Here is a 15,806-nt window from a genome sequence, read left to right on the forward strand (position 1 = left end):
AACCACCTCTATAGAACCTACGCACAAGCGAAAACATAATCTGAGCAAATATTACATTTGCATTACAGCAATTCAAATCTTGCATGTAAATTCAAGAACCTGTGCCTACAGCAGCATTTGTGAAGAAGCCATCGCACCACAAGACTGTCTGCAAGTTGAAAAGTAAAATTTACCAAATTAGCTTTATCAGTTATTGTTGGCTGTGCAGCAGTGGAAATACAACTGTAAGACAACTGTTACTTTACTGCTGAAGAAATATTCAAAACCAGAAGATTCTAAAGCAAGCTCTGAAGCCTCTGCACTGCTGTCCTATTAATCTGCTGTACAGTGTTACAGATTTTTATGATTTAAAAAAATCATCATAATCAGAGCTGTGGAATAAGGAATATTTTATTGCTACTTACTTATTATTGGCATTATCATTGTATTAAATTAACATTGCATTTAAACCACATAACAAGCATTGTAATAATACATATAATCAAGAAGCAGGCTTGAGTGAAGGCCTGAATGTATTCAGCTTCTTGTTGCATTTGAGTTGTAGCAACAGGTGACGCAAAGAGGAGACAGTCCATGGGACCTATCACCATATCTGGAAGAGGATGCCAGAAAGGGAACTTCTGTGTCTGCATTTATCTCTTAGAATAGATCATTATTGTAGAAGGCAAATAATGTTCTTAGATATGCAAATTATGTGCTTGTAAACGCATGAGGGCGTCATAAACCCTGATGTTATAAAAGCAATCTGAAGTGTATTTTTGGGTGGGGATTTACAACTGATGGTTTCCAGTGTACGTCTCCCCCACGCTGCGTGCATTCATTAAATCAATTGTTCGATTGACCTCTTCTGGACCATCATTGTTTTACTCTCGTCCTCAATTTCGGACCCGTAACAAAGCGCACATCATTCTGAGAAAACATTGTTTCTTTGTCAATTTAGTAAACTTATTTTTATAAAATGTTTTTATGCTGCAGCCAGTGAGTACGCTTCACTCAGTGAAACAGCTGTACACATCTGGCTGCAGAGGTCCACTTACTGTGGGTCCAGCCTCCACTGTAATAGTTCATCCAGATGATATTTCAGGTTCTCTGAACAGTTTGGTAAGTAGCTTTCTGTCTGCTCTGACGTAGTGTCTGGTAAATAGTTCAGGCTGTTGCTGTAATGCTGTAATAAATCTAAAGGGTCTTGTAACTATTACACGCTATGCTTGTAGCTGCTGTGTGCTAAGTTTTTATGCTTTGTGGTCATCACTGTGCAGCTAACCAGCAGATTAACTGTTTTAGATTCATCACTCTGGTCACCAGGCTTGGACCTGCAGACCACACAAGAGTTCTAGCCCGTAACCATAACACCATGACAAGTTCCCGTGTTGATATACGGCACTACTGCTGAGCTGAGCAATAAATTCCTTTTAGTCAAATTTTAGTAAAAATGTGTGTTTAAAAAATAAGAAATGAAAATAATCTCTGTATATGACATGTACTTTCTACAGATAAGATGTAGTAAATATCCTCACTCTTCCAAAAGAAATGAAGGCCAAGTTTAGCGCTGGTTAGTACATTATGTTCATGTAAAAATGAATTGTTGTCATGTGCAATGAATTCAGACGTACCCCAAGTTTCCTCTCCTCCCTGAGCAACATCTGGAGTTTGGTTGCTGTTTGGTTTGCTCTTGTGCACTAACACTGCATCCACCAACTCTTCATGCACCGCTGACAGTTACATTGTGAGTTTGAGTTTCTTCTTCATGTTTCTTTAATAAACTTTTTCTTAATTAGCATTTCTATCTGCACCTGTCTTGCTGTCATGGCTGTGTGGCCTAGTTTGACAAAACCAAGTAAGCACAGCCTAGGCCATTTTCATGGTGCAAGGATCCTTCTTCTGTGCTGTATAATTATAATAAAATACAATGATCATACATAGTCCACTTTGGGTACAGCACAGTGGTCCCTGTTCTGCAGGTACTCTGGTTTAGAGTGTGAAGGGTTTTTCTCTTTATGTCAGTTATGGACTGGAAACTTGTGAAGGGTGTACATTGATTGTATCACATTCATTTAATAATAGTCTCTCTTTTTGCCTTTGCCATGACTTCAGAGCAACTTGCCAAGTTTTTCAGCAAAATCAGATTTAGTTCACAGATGTTTTCTGTGCTGCCTACAAATTCCAATGAACCTAACCATCCATATTTATGTTTATGTTATGTGTACAGAAATACACATAACATAAACAAGCATATCAAACAATTACCATAGCAAAAAAGTAGATACATAAAAACGTACGGTATACGTGTTACAGTTTAATGTCAACTTGTCTAGTGCATAGCATTTACTCTATATGCTTTTATTTCCAAAATAATGTTAATTATTATTATAATAGTTTTTTTCTTGATACTAACCAGGCTGGCTTTAGGTATAGTGGAATTTCTTTTAACAACAAATAATTTTCACACAGACCTCTAAAGTAATTAGAATGTTAAATGCACTGTTGTAGACTCTGAATATGAAAAATAACTCAAAAACTGATTAAATATTTTTTGTTAAAAATGCTTTTTTAGCACCATATCAGGAGTGAAAAGAGTTTTTCTTATTTACATTTGACACATCCAGTGCAACTGCTTCAAGTCACAATTTCCATCATAGCGGGCAGGGCGTAGATTTGGTTTTGGCATTGGTGGGGACGGATGATTCAACCACCGAACCCTGCCCTGTTTCTTTTTTTTCCTTTTCGTCTTTGCTTCTTGATAAAAAAAAAAAAAGGAGAAATATACTTGCCTACATATGCTATTCTACATCCTTTTAAACCATTTAAAATTACAATTCATAGTTTTATAATGTGTGAATTATATAATGTTATGTTACTATTAAACAAATGACTAAGTATTTCATACTTTAGTTTACTTCAACCATATTCCATATAAATCAGATATCATACAAAATAAAAATAGCTTAAAATACAGTCATGACAAAAAAGAATATGACTTTAAGGACTTAACAACATTACTTCAGTTATAGTACACCAACATCTCTTATACATTAGCACTAAGGGAACACTGAATGACCTGGTGGTTTTTGTCCATAAAACTACTCATCTAAGATTACCACAAAGTAAAAGATCTCTCAGCAAAATGATGCAACATTTTAGGCACACTGTTGCCCCAATACACAACAACTCAATGTCCACTATGTGAAGGAGCCAAACACATGACTTCTCCTCTCATTAACTGAGATAACCTGCTGGCATATTTGTTTTACATCTATACTGTCCAGTCTCTCCTGGTGGACATGGCAACATGTTATTCATGGTTACATACAATTTTAGACTGATGTGGGCCAAAGCCTAAAACGATGTGCCGGGAGTTTGCTGTTCTCCCCGGTTCAGATATTTGAAGTTTGCACAGCTACATTCTCGCCTGAAATTTTTTTAAAAGTTTATTTTGCAACCCAGAAAGAGTAATAAGAGGGGCACTGAAATTCGGGATTGTCCGAGAAAAAAAACGGGAGGGTTGGCATGTATTGCCAATATGTATTGAACTTTAAGAAATTAATACTACAGTGACCATAAAAAACATGAAAAAATATTGCCGTAATATGAAGCGATCCTTTTCATATCGTCATCCGATATGTGTCGTTATATCGAACAGCCCTATTTTGAACTCTCTTCGTCCTTTGAGTGCGCAGTCACCTTTGTTAAATAGCAAGGTATTTAAAATGAATAAATAAATATCCCGTTCGTTTCAATACGCATGATCTGAGCATGCGCGGAATGACACGGAGCTATTCTTTGATCCTTTGATCTTCTCAAAGGGGAGACTGTGACGTGACGGTCGACGTCACCATCGCAGTCCATAAATAGAGGCTTTAACACAGTTTACCTTGGGGCGTCTTCAGTAACAGCGAGTTGGTTTTGCAAAGCAGGAGTCTTTGACAAAGGTAATACCTTTACATTTAAATAATTCAGGGAACATATTTTTTTCTTTTGACACTTATCCTGCAGCAGTTCCAAAGTGAGTCAATGGAGAGAATAGCTCAGGATTTAGAGTTTCTCGAGGAGCAAAGCAGAATGATTATTACTAGGATGGACAACTTTGAAAGGGAGTTGAATAAACTAAAGGAAGAGCGTGCGAAAATCAGGCGTGAAATCCAAGAGGAAGTAACAAAGAGTGCTGTTGCCAACTTGGCACGTAACGCAGGTCTAGGTGTTGCCATAACGGGCGCTATTTTTGGTGCAGTTTACCTGGCCACCTACAGATATTTGAAATCATACACAGTCAGAAATAGGGGTACGGAAGGGGTACATTACTGTGCCCCAAGGTACAAAAATGACATTAATACAGTCTAAGGACAAATACTGGACCTCGGGGTAACTATCTGTACCTTTTTTAGCGTCTGAAAGGTACATACATGTTCCTTAATTGTGAAAAGTACAACTATTTGGATGAATTGCAAAAAGCACCCTTATTGAACTCGGAGTGCGAGTTGAGCCCATCCTCACAACATCAAACAAAAAGTAGAAGAAACTCAAGGAATAGCTGGTGGATTCTAGAACTTTCTGTAAATGCAGCAGGTGCCATTTTGTTTTATCAACGGACGGAGATGGATTACGAACTTGCAAGTCCTGGTGTGCTCTGTTCACTTTCAACCGAGGAACTCTTAACAAAAATACAAGAGTGGGGCTTAGATGTCACCGAAGCTAAAGCTCAGCGTTTCAGAGGTAAGTTTTATTTAAAGAAAAATGTAGTGTAATTACTAATTATTGGTTTAGCCTAGCTTAACGTATATTAGCAATTTAGCTAGTTTCAGCACTCTCTTAGCTCAAATTATGTCTTTTTACAAACGTTTTTACAAACGTTTTATGTGTAAAGTTGAGGTCACAGTTCTGAAAAATGAAAAATGTGTACACATAGTATTTGTATAAGTTTGAACTTATATATGTGGTTCGGCCACAGTCTATGGGTTCGGTAACCCCTGCGCAGCGGAACGGCGCGAAATTGATTCCTGGTAGCTGAATGCAGTTTACCGTTAGTGTATTAATGGTTTAATAAAATCACGTTTTTACATCCATTCCAAGGCCATCAACACACATGGGCAGCTGAATATAACGTTTAAAGGAAATATCTTGACGCCGCACTTGTTTAAAATATAACAAGGGTGTAGCAGCTGGGGTTTGATAGTCGCGTTTTAAGCAATGTGGGAACTTCTTCAGCATGTAATCTGAGCTTGTAATACGGTCCTGCGGGTGTTATCGCTATAAGTAATTGGTCTGAAAGAACAGACGGCAGAAACTGTCGGAAATCTGGAGAAAGGAGTCACCTTACTAGTGAATATGAACAAATTACAGCATTCTAGTCTTTTTTTTCTTCCAAACTTGAAAGGGCACAAAAGCAGACTATGGTTGCATACCTTTTCCAAGGATCCTTCAAAAAGCAGGTTAAATTCAACCAATTTGTGTCAAGGATGAAGGAATCTTCAGTGACGCTGACTCTACAGACTGTCTCTCCAGAAGACTGGCAACCATCTACTTCGTCAACTTCAATAAGGTATTTTCTTATTTATAATGAAGTTAGTATGTCTGAAGCATACATGTTGGCCGTTATGCACTTTTAGGATTTAGTTAATATGATCATTGTTTCTACCATATGTATTGTTACTGTAGTGGTTTATACTTCAATTCATGCAATAAAAACAAACACTTAACTGTTTTCACAGTTAAGTGTTTTGTTTGTTCATGTAACTTCTTACAGTATTGTTGTTAAATTCTATAAAAAATAATTATGCAGCACCATACATAATTAATATCAACTTTAGATTATTTCATTTTCATACACTGTTATTTTGTACTGAAAATGAATTTTTTACTTGTAGCTGTGCAACGAACTCGGGTGGATCCAACCAACAACGGGTAATGTAAGCCAGCGATTTCGTGAAGGGCTCTCATGTGTTGCAGCAAAAGTGACTGACCCTACACGAGGGAAAACCCCACTCTACCAGCTCTACCTTGATGCAAGAGAGGAGGCTCTCACTGATGACCTACCAGGTATTTGCTTTTTTTTTTTTTTAACTTCAAGGCTTCCATTTTATATAATTTTTATAGGTAACTGGAAATGCCAGATAAAATGCATGGGTGATCTTGTTTTTTTTGTTTTGTTTTTTTTGGCAGATCTTGACACAAGGGGTGCACTTTTATTCCTGCCATACGTCTTCAAGGAGAAACTGGATCTCTTTGTCATACTTGGAGAGGTGTGTGTATTAAAATATTTAGTCTATATAAAAGGAAAACAAATGTATCTTTTGTTAAGAGACTAAGATATTGCTTTCCTCTACCTTCTCTTTTGACTTCAAAGGTTCATCCTAAAACCCCCTATCCAACTGTTCAGCTACTTCATGAAGACTGGAAACCAGTGTTCTCCAGAAGCGCTCCAAACATTGTGAAGTTGGATGGCAGTGAAGTGTGCAGAACCTCGTGTATTTTTGAAGGAATCATCTCTTCTTTCTGCTTGTATTTTGTCTTCAACCTTGCTTACCCAAAACATCTGAAGAACACCCTGATTTTTCTCCAAAAGTACATTGTGAAAATAGATGAGGGTGAGGACCGGCCTCTGCCAATCACAGTCACCAGACAAATAAATCTTCTGTATTGACCACCATGCCTCAGCCATATCAGTGCTCCAAATGTGACAGAAGAACCTTTAGTTTGACAAAGCTTATTCAGCACATAGGACTTAGTCATTCCCATGATGCCAATTTTGATATAACTTGTGGACTCAGTGACTGCTGTTCTTCTGTTACACCAAAGTGTCATTATTTAATCCACTACGCAAGACTGATTGAAATGTTCGGCCCTCTACGTTGTTATCGTGTATGAGATTTGAAAGTAAGCACCAGTATTTCAAAACGTTGTCCCGCAATTGTAGAAATTTTATGAACATTGCTACAACTTTGAGCAACAGACATCAGTTCAGACAGTGCTGGGAGTTTTCTAACAAAAGTTTACTTGGTGAATTTGAAAATGTTTTTGGAAAAAGTGTGACTACAGCATTTTTGTCATTACCACTGGAACTGCAACAAGCACTGACAGTCTATTGTGGCTTTTCTGAAGTTGATAGTGCTAAGAAAGCTTTCCAGCGTGTGTCAGAAGTAATTGTGAACAGTGTCAAATACTGTGTAAGAGATGTGTTTGTCATTGATGTACTGCATTCAGAGAAGATTCCTCTGTTCTGGCAAATTAAGTACATATTTAATATTGACACAATGTGGGTCTTTTGTGGAAAAATTCTCATTCCTCTGTTAAATGACAACCATTTTCATTCATACAGTGTTAGAGTTGATAGTGAATGGACGTTGCTAAAACCTGGGGCCTGTTCTTCGTACCTCGCTAAGTAAGTTAGCCGGATTTGAATGTTGACGATTTCGCGTGATCTTGGATCGTTCGGTTCTCCGAAGCTCATCTGGGACTTGCTGTCATAGCAACAGATCCGTAAGCGTAAACCTGCTCGGGAGCAGGTTTACTTTATGTAAACAGGATTAGATCGCGGCCTCTCAGGTATGTCCGCTGCAGTTATATGAAAGCAACAGCGATATTTCGCCACTGTTTTACCATAAATAAATATTAGCAATGTAACTAAAGATAATGTATTTGATTCTTTTATTGATTTCATACAGATACATACAGGTCATTTCCGAAAAAAGGGAAATGTACTATTAATCATTCTATTACATGTAGTAGATCATGTCAGATGTAATTCATATTTTAGAGTAGTAATAGTAAATTACTACGTGCAATCAAGATGACAGACCACGGCTAAAAAAGCGAAGGTGGATTTGGGAAGTCTGTCGCAGCCATGTCCTGTCCGTTTGTACGCGAGCAAGGAAGGTGCAAGATTGATAAGGAGAGTTTACAGAATTTAGCGTATATTGCGGGATAGACGGGATCCTTTAGCTCAGCGCGACGGTGTGCTCATAGAGAGAGATCGATTCTCCCGTGAGGGTATTATTTACTTTCTCTCTCTCTCTCTCTCTCTATATATATACATATATATATATATATATATATATACTTACTGTACTGTATATACTTACTCCCGACTTACTGTGCATGCTTCAGTCACCCCTTGCATGGGAACAGGTAAAAGTGATGGAGTGTTATGTCAAACTACACACAAAAAACCCCACAATGTCAATAAATGTCACAGTACAAAAAGGGGTGTGACGAGGGGGTGCAGGACCACCACCTGTCTTTATTTGCTCTGCCCTTTTCTTGGTTGCTGTTATAAACAAACAAACAGATTATTTCAGGGTCTCTTGTCATAGACTAAAAGCAATATAAGTGATAAATATTACCATTCTGTGGAATATTTTTATATTTCACTTTTACTTTTTCCCATGTTCTAGTGGGTCCTGTTGTGGCTCTAATGTGAAAGAGGATATGATGTAATATAATATAATGTGGAATAAAATAATATCACATGATATAATGTAATATCATGGATCACTTACGAGTTTAATTTGTCAGCAACTTTCTGCCAGCCCTCTCTCCTTGCTTTTGCAGCCTTTGCAGTGTTCCCCTGCGTTTTAATTAAACTCTGAAACTCCTGATATCCCTCAATCAAGAGTTCTTGGTCTGCTGCCGTGAAATACTGTGCGCACTCCTTCGACATCTTCGCCGACCAATCACAGGGTTGCCGATCAATGTTTCTACTATCGATGCGTAGCCCCTTTTAAGCCACCCAGTGATCTCAGATTACTTCATCCAGCTATACTAATCATCAACAAGATAAGATAAGATAAGATAAGATAAGATAAGATAACCTTTATTAGTCCCACACGTGGGAAATTTGTTTTGTCACAGCAGGAAGTGGACAGTGCAAAAGTTATGAAGGACAATTAGAATAAAATAAAAAAGAATAAATACAGTACACAACTGTACAGAATAGAATAAAAATAGAATAATATATACAGTAGAATAAATAGAGTAAAATATACAATAGGATAAAAATAGAATACAAATGTTATATACAACAGAGTGAAAAATACAACGGTTGCCAGAAAGATTATTGCACATTGTGTTATTGCACATTTGTGGATGTGTGTGATTGATCAGTTAAATGCTTTATTGGTGTGTTCGGAGAACCGGATTAGCGAGCTCAAGGTTAGTGCGATGATTTGATCTTGGATGTGTCATTTGATCTTGGATGTAGTAAGCGAGGTACGAAGAACAGGCCCCTGGACAGGAAATTGATGTTGCAGCTTATGACAAACTGTTGATAACAGTTCGTATGTAACAGTTAAGCAATGTATTTAAGAAGGTAATAAATATGACAAGTATTTTTGACTTTGTATCTTCAATTTTTCAAATCTTGAGAGGAAAAATATAGGAAATCTGTGTGTAGATACTGAACCTTTAGAAAGACATTTTTGTACTCCTTTTAAGGGTTCTTTTTTTGTACTTTATACTAAGGGTACAACTTTGCCCTTTAAAGTACAGGTTTGACGTGTAAAATAATCTGAAGATGTATAAGATGTGACAATATCCTTTATATCGATATAGTCTGTTACGTTATAATTATAGTTGCGGAGCCGCAAGTTTGCCTCTCTTTCGTCCACTTTTGTCTTTACGCAACGTTACTCGACCTCGCCTCACCTTCACTGAACACAACTCCCCCATCGCTTCACCTGCAGGCAGCGACAAGATGGACACGGCAAATCTCCGTTAATGAGTTACTGCGCATCGCCCCGTGCGTGGGGCTGGACGGTGTTAACGAGCTAGCCACGCTAACACCATGCACGGCCTGAAATCCTTTCATTTTCTCAAAAGTTGACTGCGCGCCTTATGTATGAATTCTGGTTGTGCTTGATGACCGAGAACCGATTTTATGTGATACACAGTGCTCAGCAATCTGTCCAAAAATGTTTTAGTTCGACTTTGGTAAGCTACGGAGCTGCACCGCCTGATGGATTGTCGGAGCATTACGGCTACCGAGGAGCCTCGCGGAGTAATACGTACTGTGCTTCAACGTAATATTACCGTACTGTGTGTATATAAGGACCATAAATGGCACCTGTTCAGAGACATGGTTACGAAGCGGATTTCAAACTCCAGGCTGTCAGTCACACAGTAGAAGTTGGGAACAGAGCAGCTGTGAAATCTGTCTTTGTTATTATGCTCAGCGTCTGTTAGTTTACATTTTGACTGCACAATTGTGAGCTTTTTGTTATGCACAAAACAACATAGTTTTCTTTTATTTATAGAGCATCATTATTTAATAAATACTCATAATTTATTTTTGAGTAGTTTTTTTCATGTACATCTATGCTGTATGTTAATAAAAGTGCCTGTGTGACATCTGGGACACAGCTTTGACTAAGAACTCTCTTTTTGTTCTTACTTTAAGGCTTTAAAAAAATATCGAGATATATATCTTATATCGCCATCCAGCTAAAAATATCGAGATATGAATTTTGGGTCATATCACCCAGCTCTAGTACAAATCAGTACCCACAGTTTAGGGTACAGAACGGTACCTTAGAGGGTACCACCCCAGTGACAAGACATTGTACCCCTATAGGTACATTTCTGTACTTTAATTTCTGAGTGTGTACGGCATACCTGATTGGCTTATTAAGTGGTTCCTTCAGCAATTCTTCCAACATATAAAGGATCGTTTTCTAAATTTCTTCCGGTAATTCTTCTAGTAATAGTAATAATGTTTTCCAGCCACGGTCCGCCAATCTGTCATAACTATACTGTGCTCTCATTTATCTTCAATTTTATTTTGCCCTCACCTCCCAACCAGTCATGACAGAAGACTGCCCCTCCCTGAGCCTGGTTCTGTCATAGGTTTCTTCCTGTTAAAAGGGAGTTTTTCCTGTCCACCGTTGCTCACAGGGGATCATTTGATTGTTGGGGTTGAATTTTTGGATTGAATTTAATTGCCTTAAACTGAAAATCAAAAATTCAAGTGAGGGATTGACCAGGGCTCGCAAAATCGCTAGCCCGACGTCCCGGGCCTAGCGATTTCTCCAGTCGGGCTACCAAAATCTATCTCAGCCCTGCCCGATGGGCCGATGGGCTGAGATAGATTTTGGTAGGTTCTGATAGTAGAGAGCACAAACTTTGTTAGCTGGATTGTTTTTTTTTATTTGTAGTTTTTTTGGTGCTCCATACTTCAAAAACTACAAATATAAACAATGCGGTTGATGGCTAATCAAAATAAAGAAAAATAATATTTTAAAAAAACATCCACTACTGCTCTGTGTGTTTACTTCAATGAAGACTTGTATTTATTGTGATAGAAAAATATAAATTGTCCAAAATATTTGTGAGTTTTTAAATTAGCACTGCATGAGTTTAACTGTGGCACAGACGGCTGTCGGCCTGGTGAGTGAGAGCTCAACCTCCAAACTGAACCCAGTGTGTTACTCACAGAATCACAGATTTACTGACATTTACTGATTGTTCTGTAGGGTCTTTACAATTTTCAGCCCTTCAGGTGACTGTTGTCTTCTGACTCCATCTTTAGGGTTTAGTTAGATTAAATATTTAACCAGTTAATTTAAGAATGAAAGACACATTTATCACAAAGGCACTCTTATAATGTAGATTAAATGTGTGTTGACATAACATCTAGATGTATGATTAGAAAGAGAGAAATGTTGTAATGACATGAACAAAGTGCAGTATTCCAAGATGGCATCAGAGTTTTAACACCTTTTATACTCATGTTTTTATAATTATGTTAAGTGTAAAAGCTCAAAGATAATGACATAGATGCATCTGTTTCTGTTATTATCACAATAATCACAACATAAAATGATTATTGTGACATTTTTTCTGTGCTGTATTAAGGTTACCAGAGTCAGCTGGGGATTCATGAACGTCATCAGTGATGTTTCTCCACAGCGGGCTCATCAGTACCTGGTGACAGAAGGTCAATCCAGCTCTGACTTGAGGCTGTTCAAGAATCAGCTCCACTTGATCTGGTTCCACCTCTACCACAGGCAGAGAAACACAGGGTGAGATCTTCTCCTGCCAGTCATCACGCTATAACTGTGTCCAGGTGTTAAATTCATCCATGTGATTCAGCAACACTGTAAAATAATATTCATTTCTTTGGTAAGAAGTGTGTGTTTCTGTTCTTAAATTGATCATCACCAGCCTGGACTCTTTGTTGGCCAGACAAAATCAGAAACGGAAATCATTGGTTTTCACAACTGGGTCCAGTTCCACCTGCAAAGGATATGAGGCCAGGGAGCATGATTTGGTAAGTATAACATTTCACCAAACAGAAGAGTTTGATTTCCTTTGATTTCAGTATTCTCAGCCGGTCGGCCTCATGTGTGCCTGATCACAAGTCGGTCCACTTCATACATGCACAGTAGCGCAGGCAAATAGTTGCTCACATGCTCACTGTGGCCATTATTGAGCTCGCGTTGGGTGGAGACGAGTAGGGCTGGTATTGTCACGGATTTCTAGAATCGATTCGATTCAGATTCACAAGGTCCCGAATCGATCGATTTGATCAGGGAGAGGATGGACAGACTGTTTTCACTTCTTGAAAGATCAGTTCCAAAATCAGTTATGCATTAAGAAATGTATTTATTTGAATATTTTGTGACATTGTTATATGTGTTGCATTAGTTTAAAAGTGTTTTGTTATTAATAAATTGATTACAACAAACACTAACTGTCACTGAACTCATTTTATTTTCAGGTATTTTTAACATCTATGAACATAATGGTCACTTTGAACAATTTTACATGGATATTTATTTGATGGTAAATGGCCTGTATTTGTATAGCGCTTTACACATCCAGTCATCCACCCACTCACACACTAGTGATGGTAAGCTACATTGTAGTCACAGCCACCCTGGGGGGCACTGACAGAGACGAGGCTGCCGACACTGGTGGCACCGGGCCCTCTGACCACCACCAGTAGGCAACGGGTGAAGTGTTTTGCCCAAGGACACAACGACCGAGACTGTTCAAGCCGGGGCTCGAATCGGCAACCTTCCGATTACAAGGCAACCTCCCAACTCTTGAGCCACGATCGCCCCAATATGGCAATAAAGTAAATAACAACAACAATTCAGTGGGCCAGTTTCAGTCATTATGCAAATGTACTGTTTATGAGATTGGGGGAACCTGCAGTCAGCTGAGACCGAAGAAGTCACTTGGATGAGTGACGAAACGTTTCTCCCACAAAACGCTACGTCCAGATGAACAGAATCAACTTTTTGGAGAACAACAATTAAACAAGAATATTTCTAATAAGCCAACAATATTTAAAGAAGGAAAAACAATATTTACAGTTGTTTATACAGGATTAACCTGAGTGACCTGTTCCTGGACCGTTTTTTTAACAACTGTAATAGATTACAGGAAGTCTCTGGCTGTGTTGCTGAATCTGCCGATGCAAGATCAGACATGGATGGATGAGGTGCTGCAACTTAGACCTGCCGTTTGTCTTTTCTGGTCGGCGAGTGGAGAATCACACAGGCTGGTCTGCAAAGAGAGCTTTAGGATGCTTCCTCCCACTGTCCACTGCATCGTCCATCCACAGGGTTTGCAGGGCTGGCTCAACCCATGGCTGCCACACCACTAAGATGTTTTCAGAAATATGCAAGCAGGAGATGGTGAATGCTATATTACTACTAGTACAATACTTTTAACTCTGTAGCAGACAACAGTTTGATAAAATGCTATGAAAAAAAAAGAAACCAAAAGATTAGATTCTATAAGTTTCAAAGAGATTTAATTTATATATTTTATATAATAAAGTAAATGTACGAATGACCGGCAATAATTCAGTCACTGAAATTATCCATGAAATTAGCTAAGTAATTCCTAAAAGTGTGTAGATTAAAGACAATTATTTTACCTGGATACGATTGTCTCTGATGAGCCTGAGGTACAAAGCACGCCGGCGGTGACGATAAAGTTTTCAAACACTGTTTGAATAATCAAAGAGACATTTATAAAGCACAGTCTACAACAGACATACTTACTGTGTGAAAGGGAGCAGAGAAACACGCTGTATTGTTGCAATTCTCTTTTGCATAAGCCACACCAGAAACGCTCTGTGCAGATAGCAAAGTCACTGCAAAGGCACTGCAAAACTTGTAAGCCCTAGTTCGGCTCCCTACAAAGATGCTCCAGTTTTTCTTGCGTCCAACAAAATTAGTTTTAATATATTTTATTTTTAATGTTAATCTGGGCTGTGTTGGACAAAGTGAGTTAGCATAATTTAAATTCCAAAAAATGATTAGTCTCTTAAATGACTGGCATCTGACATAGCTAGACCGTCACCGGGGACTCTGTGAGTGGTAAGAGGTTTAAAAACAAACCATCTATACTGTCAACAAACAACTCTTCATCTGCATTTTTCAGAACAAATTGTTTTCAATCTTGTGCACCTCAGTACACCGATACACTCGCCTCGGCAACCGTGACACTTACCCTTCAGCAAGTAATGTTCCATCCCACCATTTCCAAGTCCCTTCCTCATGGACGTCTCTCAGTCCGATCCAGAAGCCCATTGGGGGATGAGGCGTATCTTGATGATTTATTCTTCTGCTTATCCAATCTAGAAACTCAGGGTCTCTGTGAGGCATCCAAGGTCTCACACGGTGAGGAAGGTGAGACTCCCAGACCAGGTCACGAGTTTGTCTCGGGGCAGCTTGATGATTTATCAAATAATTAACTGTTGAGTTCTAACAAAAAAAGAAACAAAACCAAAGATACATTTTCAGAAACCTGCATGAACACCGCTCCACAGAAATACTAACAAACCTCTTCATCTTGGCTGTCTATGATTATAAGATCTCCTCCCTGCAGCTGACAGAAATCTCTGGATTCCTTCCATGTTTTGAATTAATTTGATTTCAAGGGGAAGTAGTAACATACAGGGTTCATTAAAATCCATCCTGCAGGACAGTGTTTGCAGCCATCGCCTGTTTCCAAAAGAAAATGCCATCATTATAGAAAATGATGAAACAAATCATTATGCTTTTATAATTTTATCATATACAGAAATAATGAAACAGGCCTTACTAAGCATTGATAAGCGTGTTTTCATGGTTTCAATTTCCTTTGTAACTTTTTCAATCTGACTTTTATAGTCATTGCTTCGTTTCGTCTGGTGTTCAAGCTCCCAGTTGGTTTGCGTCTGACGGCTCATCTCACTGTCCAGCTGCTTCCTGGCATCCTTCCTGGTTTCCACTGCAGTCTTGTAAGTGTCCTGGAGGACGACCAGCTCTTTGCTGATGCGTTCGGTATCATCGAGCGTGAGGTGAGAATCTGTGAGTTTGTTATCTGCAATTGTTGAAGACTGTTACTTTTCTTATCCTTAAGTAACAATATTATAAATCAGGTGGTTTGACAACATTGTACATCATCAGTTTTATTATGTGTGCCTATGCCAAGAGGCACACATATTACTATTCCTCGGATTTATTATTATGTGTGCCTATGCCAAGAGGCACACATATTACTATTCCTCGGATTTAATTTTGCAGCGAAACTCGCCCCGCAGTTTTGAGACAAGCTTCATATATGTTACCTCATTTTGTGCGGCCGGATCTGGAATGGTGTGCTATGACTTTTGGTCTTTATGAATTTTATAGTTTTTTAAATATTAATATTTTAGTGAAAATTTTCCCGCGCTCCTCTGCCGAACAGTTTTGACATTAGGGTTACATATGTTAGATCATTTTGTGCGGCTGGAGCTGGACTATTATGTCATGACTTTTGGTGTTTATGACTTTTATAGTTTTTTAAATATTAATATTTTAGTGCAAATTTAGGCCAAT

The 15,806-nt window shown here is 38.4% G+C and overlaps 3 long non-coding RNA genes across 3 annotated transcripts; 2 read left to right on the plus strand and 1 right to left on the minus strand.

Annotated features, from left to right (window-relative positions):
- Window positions 1-5,771: 5,771 nt before the first annotated feature.
- Window positions 5,772-7,248, plus strand: LOC109195862 (uncharacterized). Its single transcript, XR_002057335.2, has 3 exons — window positions 5,772-6,033; window positions 6,157-6,236; window positions 6,341-7,248. It is a non-coding gene; the product is annotated as an uncharacterized LOC109195862 (long non-coding RNA).
- A 4,235-nt stretch (window positions 7,249-11,483) lies between these two features.
- LOC109195858 (uncharacterized) lies at window positions 11,484-13,457 on the plus strand. The gene is made up of 3 exons (XR_002057331.2): window positions 11,484-12,008; window positions 12,151-12,256; window positions 13,371-13,457. It is a non-coding gene; the product is annotated as an uncharacterized LOC109195858 (long non-coding RNA).
- LOC109195859 (uncharacterized) lies at window positions 13,322-14,365 on the minus strand. Its single transcript, XR_002057332.2, has 2 exons — window positions 14,004-14,365; window positions 13,322-13,585 (listed from the first exon to the last, which is right to left on the minus strand). It is a non-coding gene; the product is annotated as an uncharacterized LOC109195859 (long non-coding RNA).
- Between the last annotated feature and the right edge of the window lie 1,441 nt (window positions 14,366-15,806).

The sequence above is a fragment of the Oreochromis niloticus genome, linkage group LG19 (genome assembly GCF_001858045.2).
Source record: "Oreochromis niloticus isolate F11D_XX linkage group LG19, O_niloticus_UMD_NMBU, whole genome shotgun sequence".
Lineage (NCBI taxonomy): Eukaryota > Metazoa > Chordata > Actinopteri > Cichliformes > Cichlidae > Oreochromis > Oreochromis niloticus.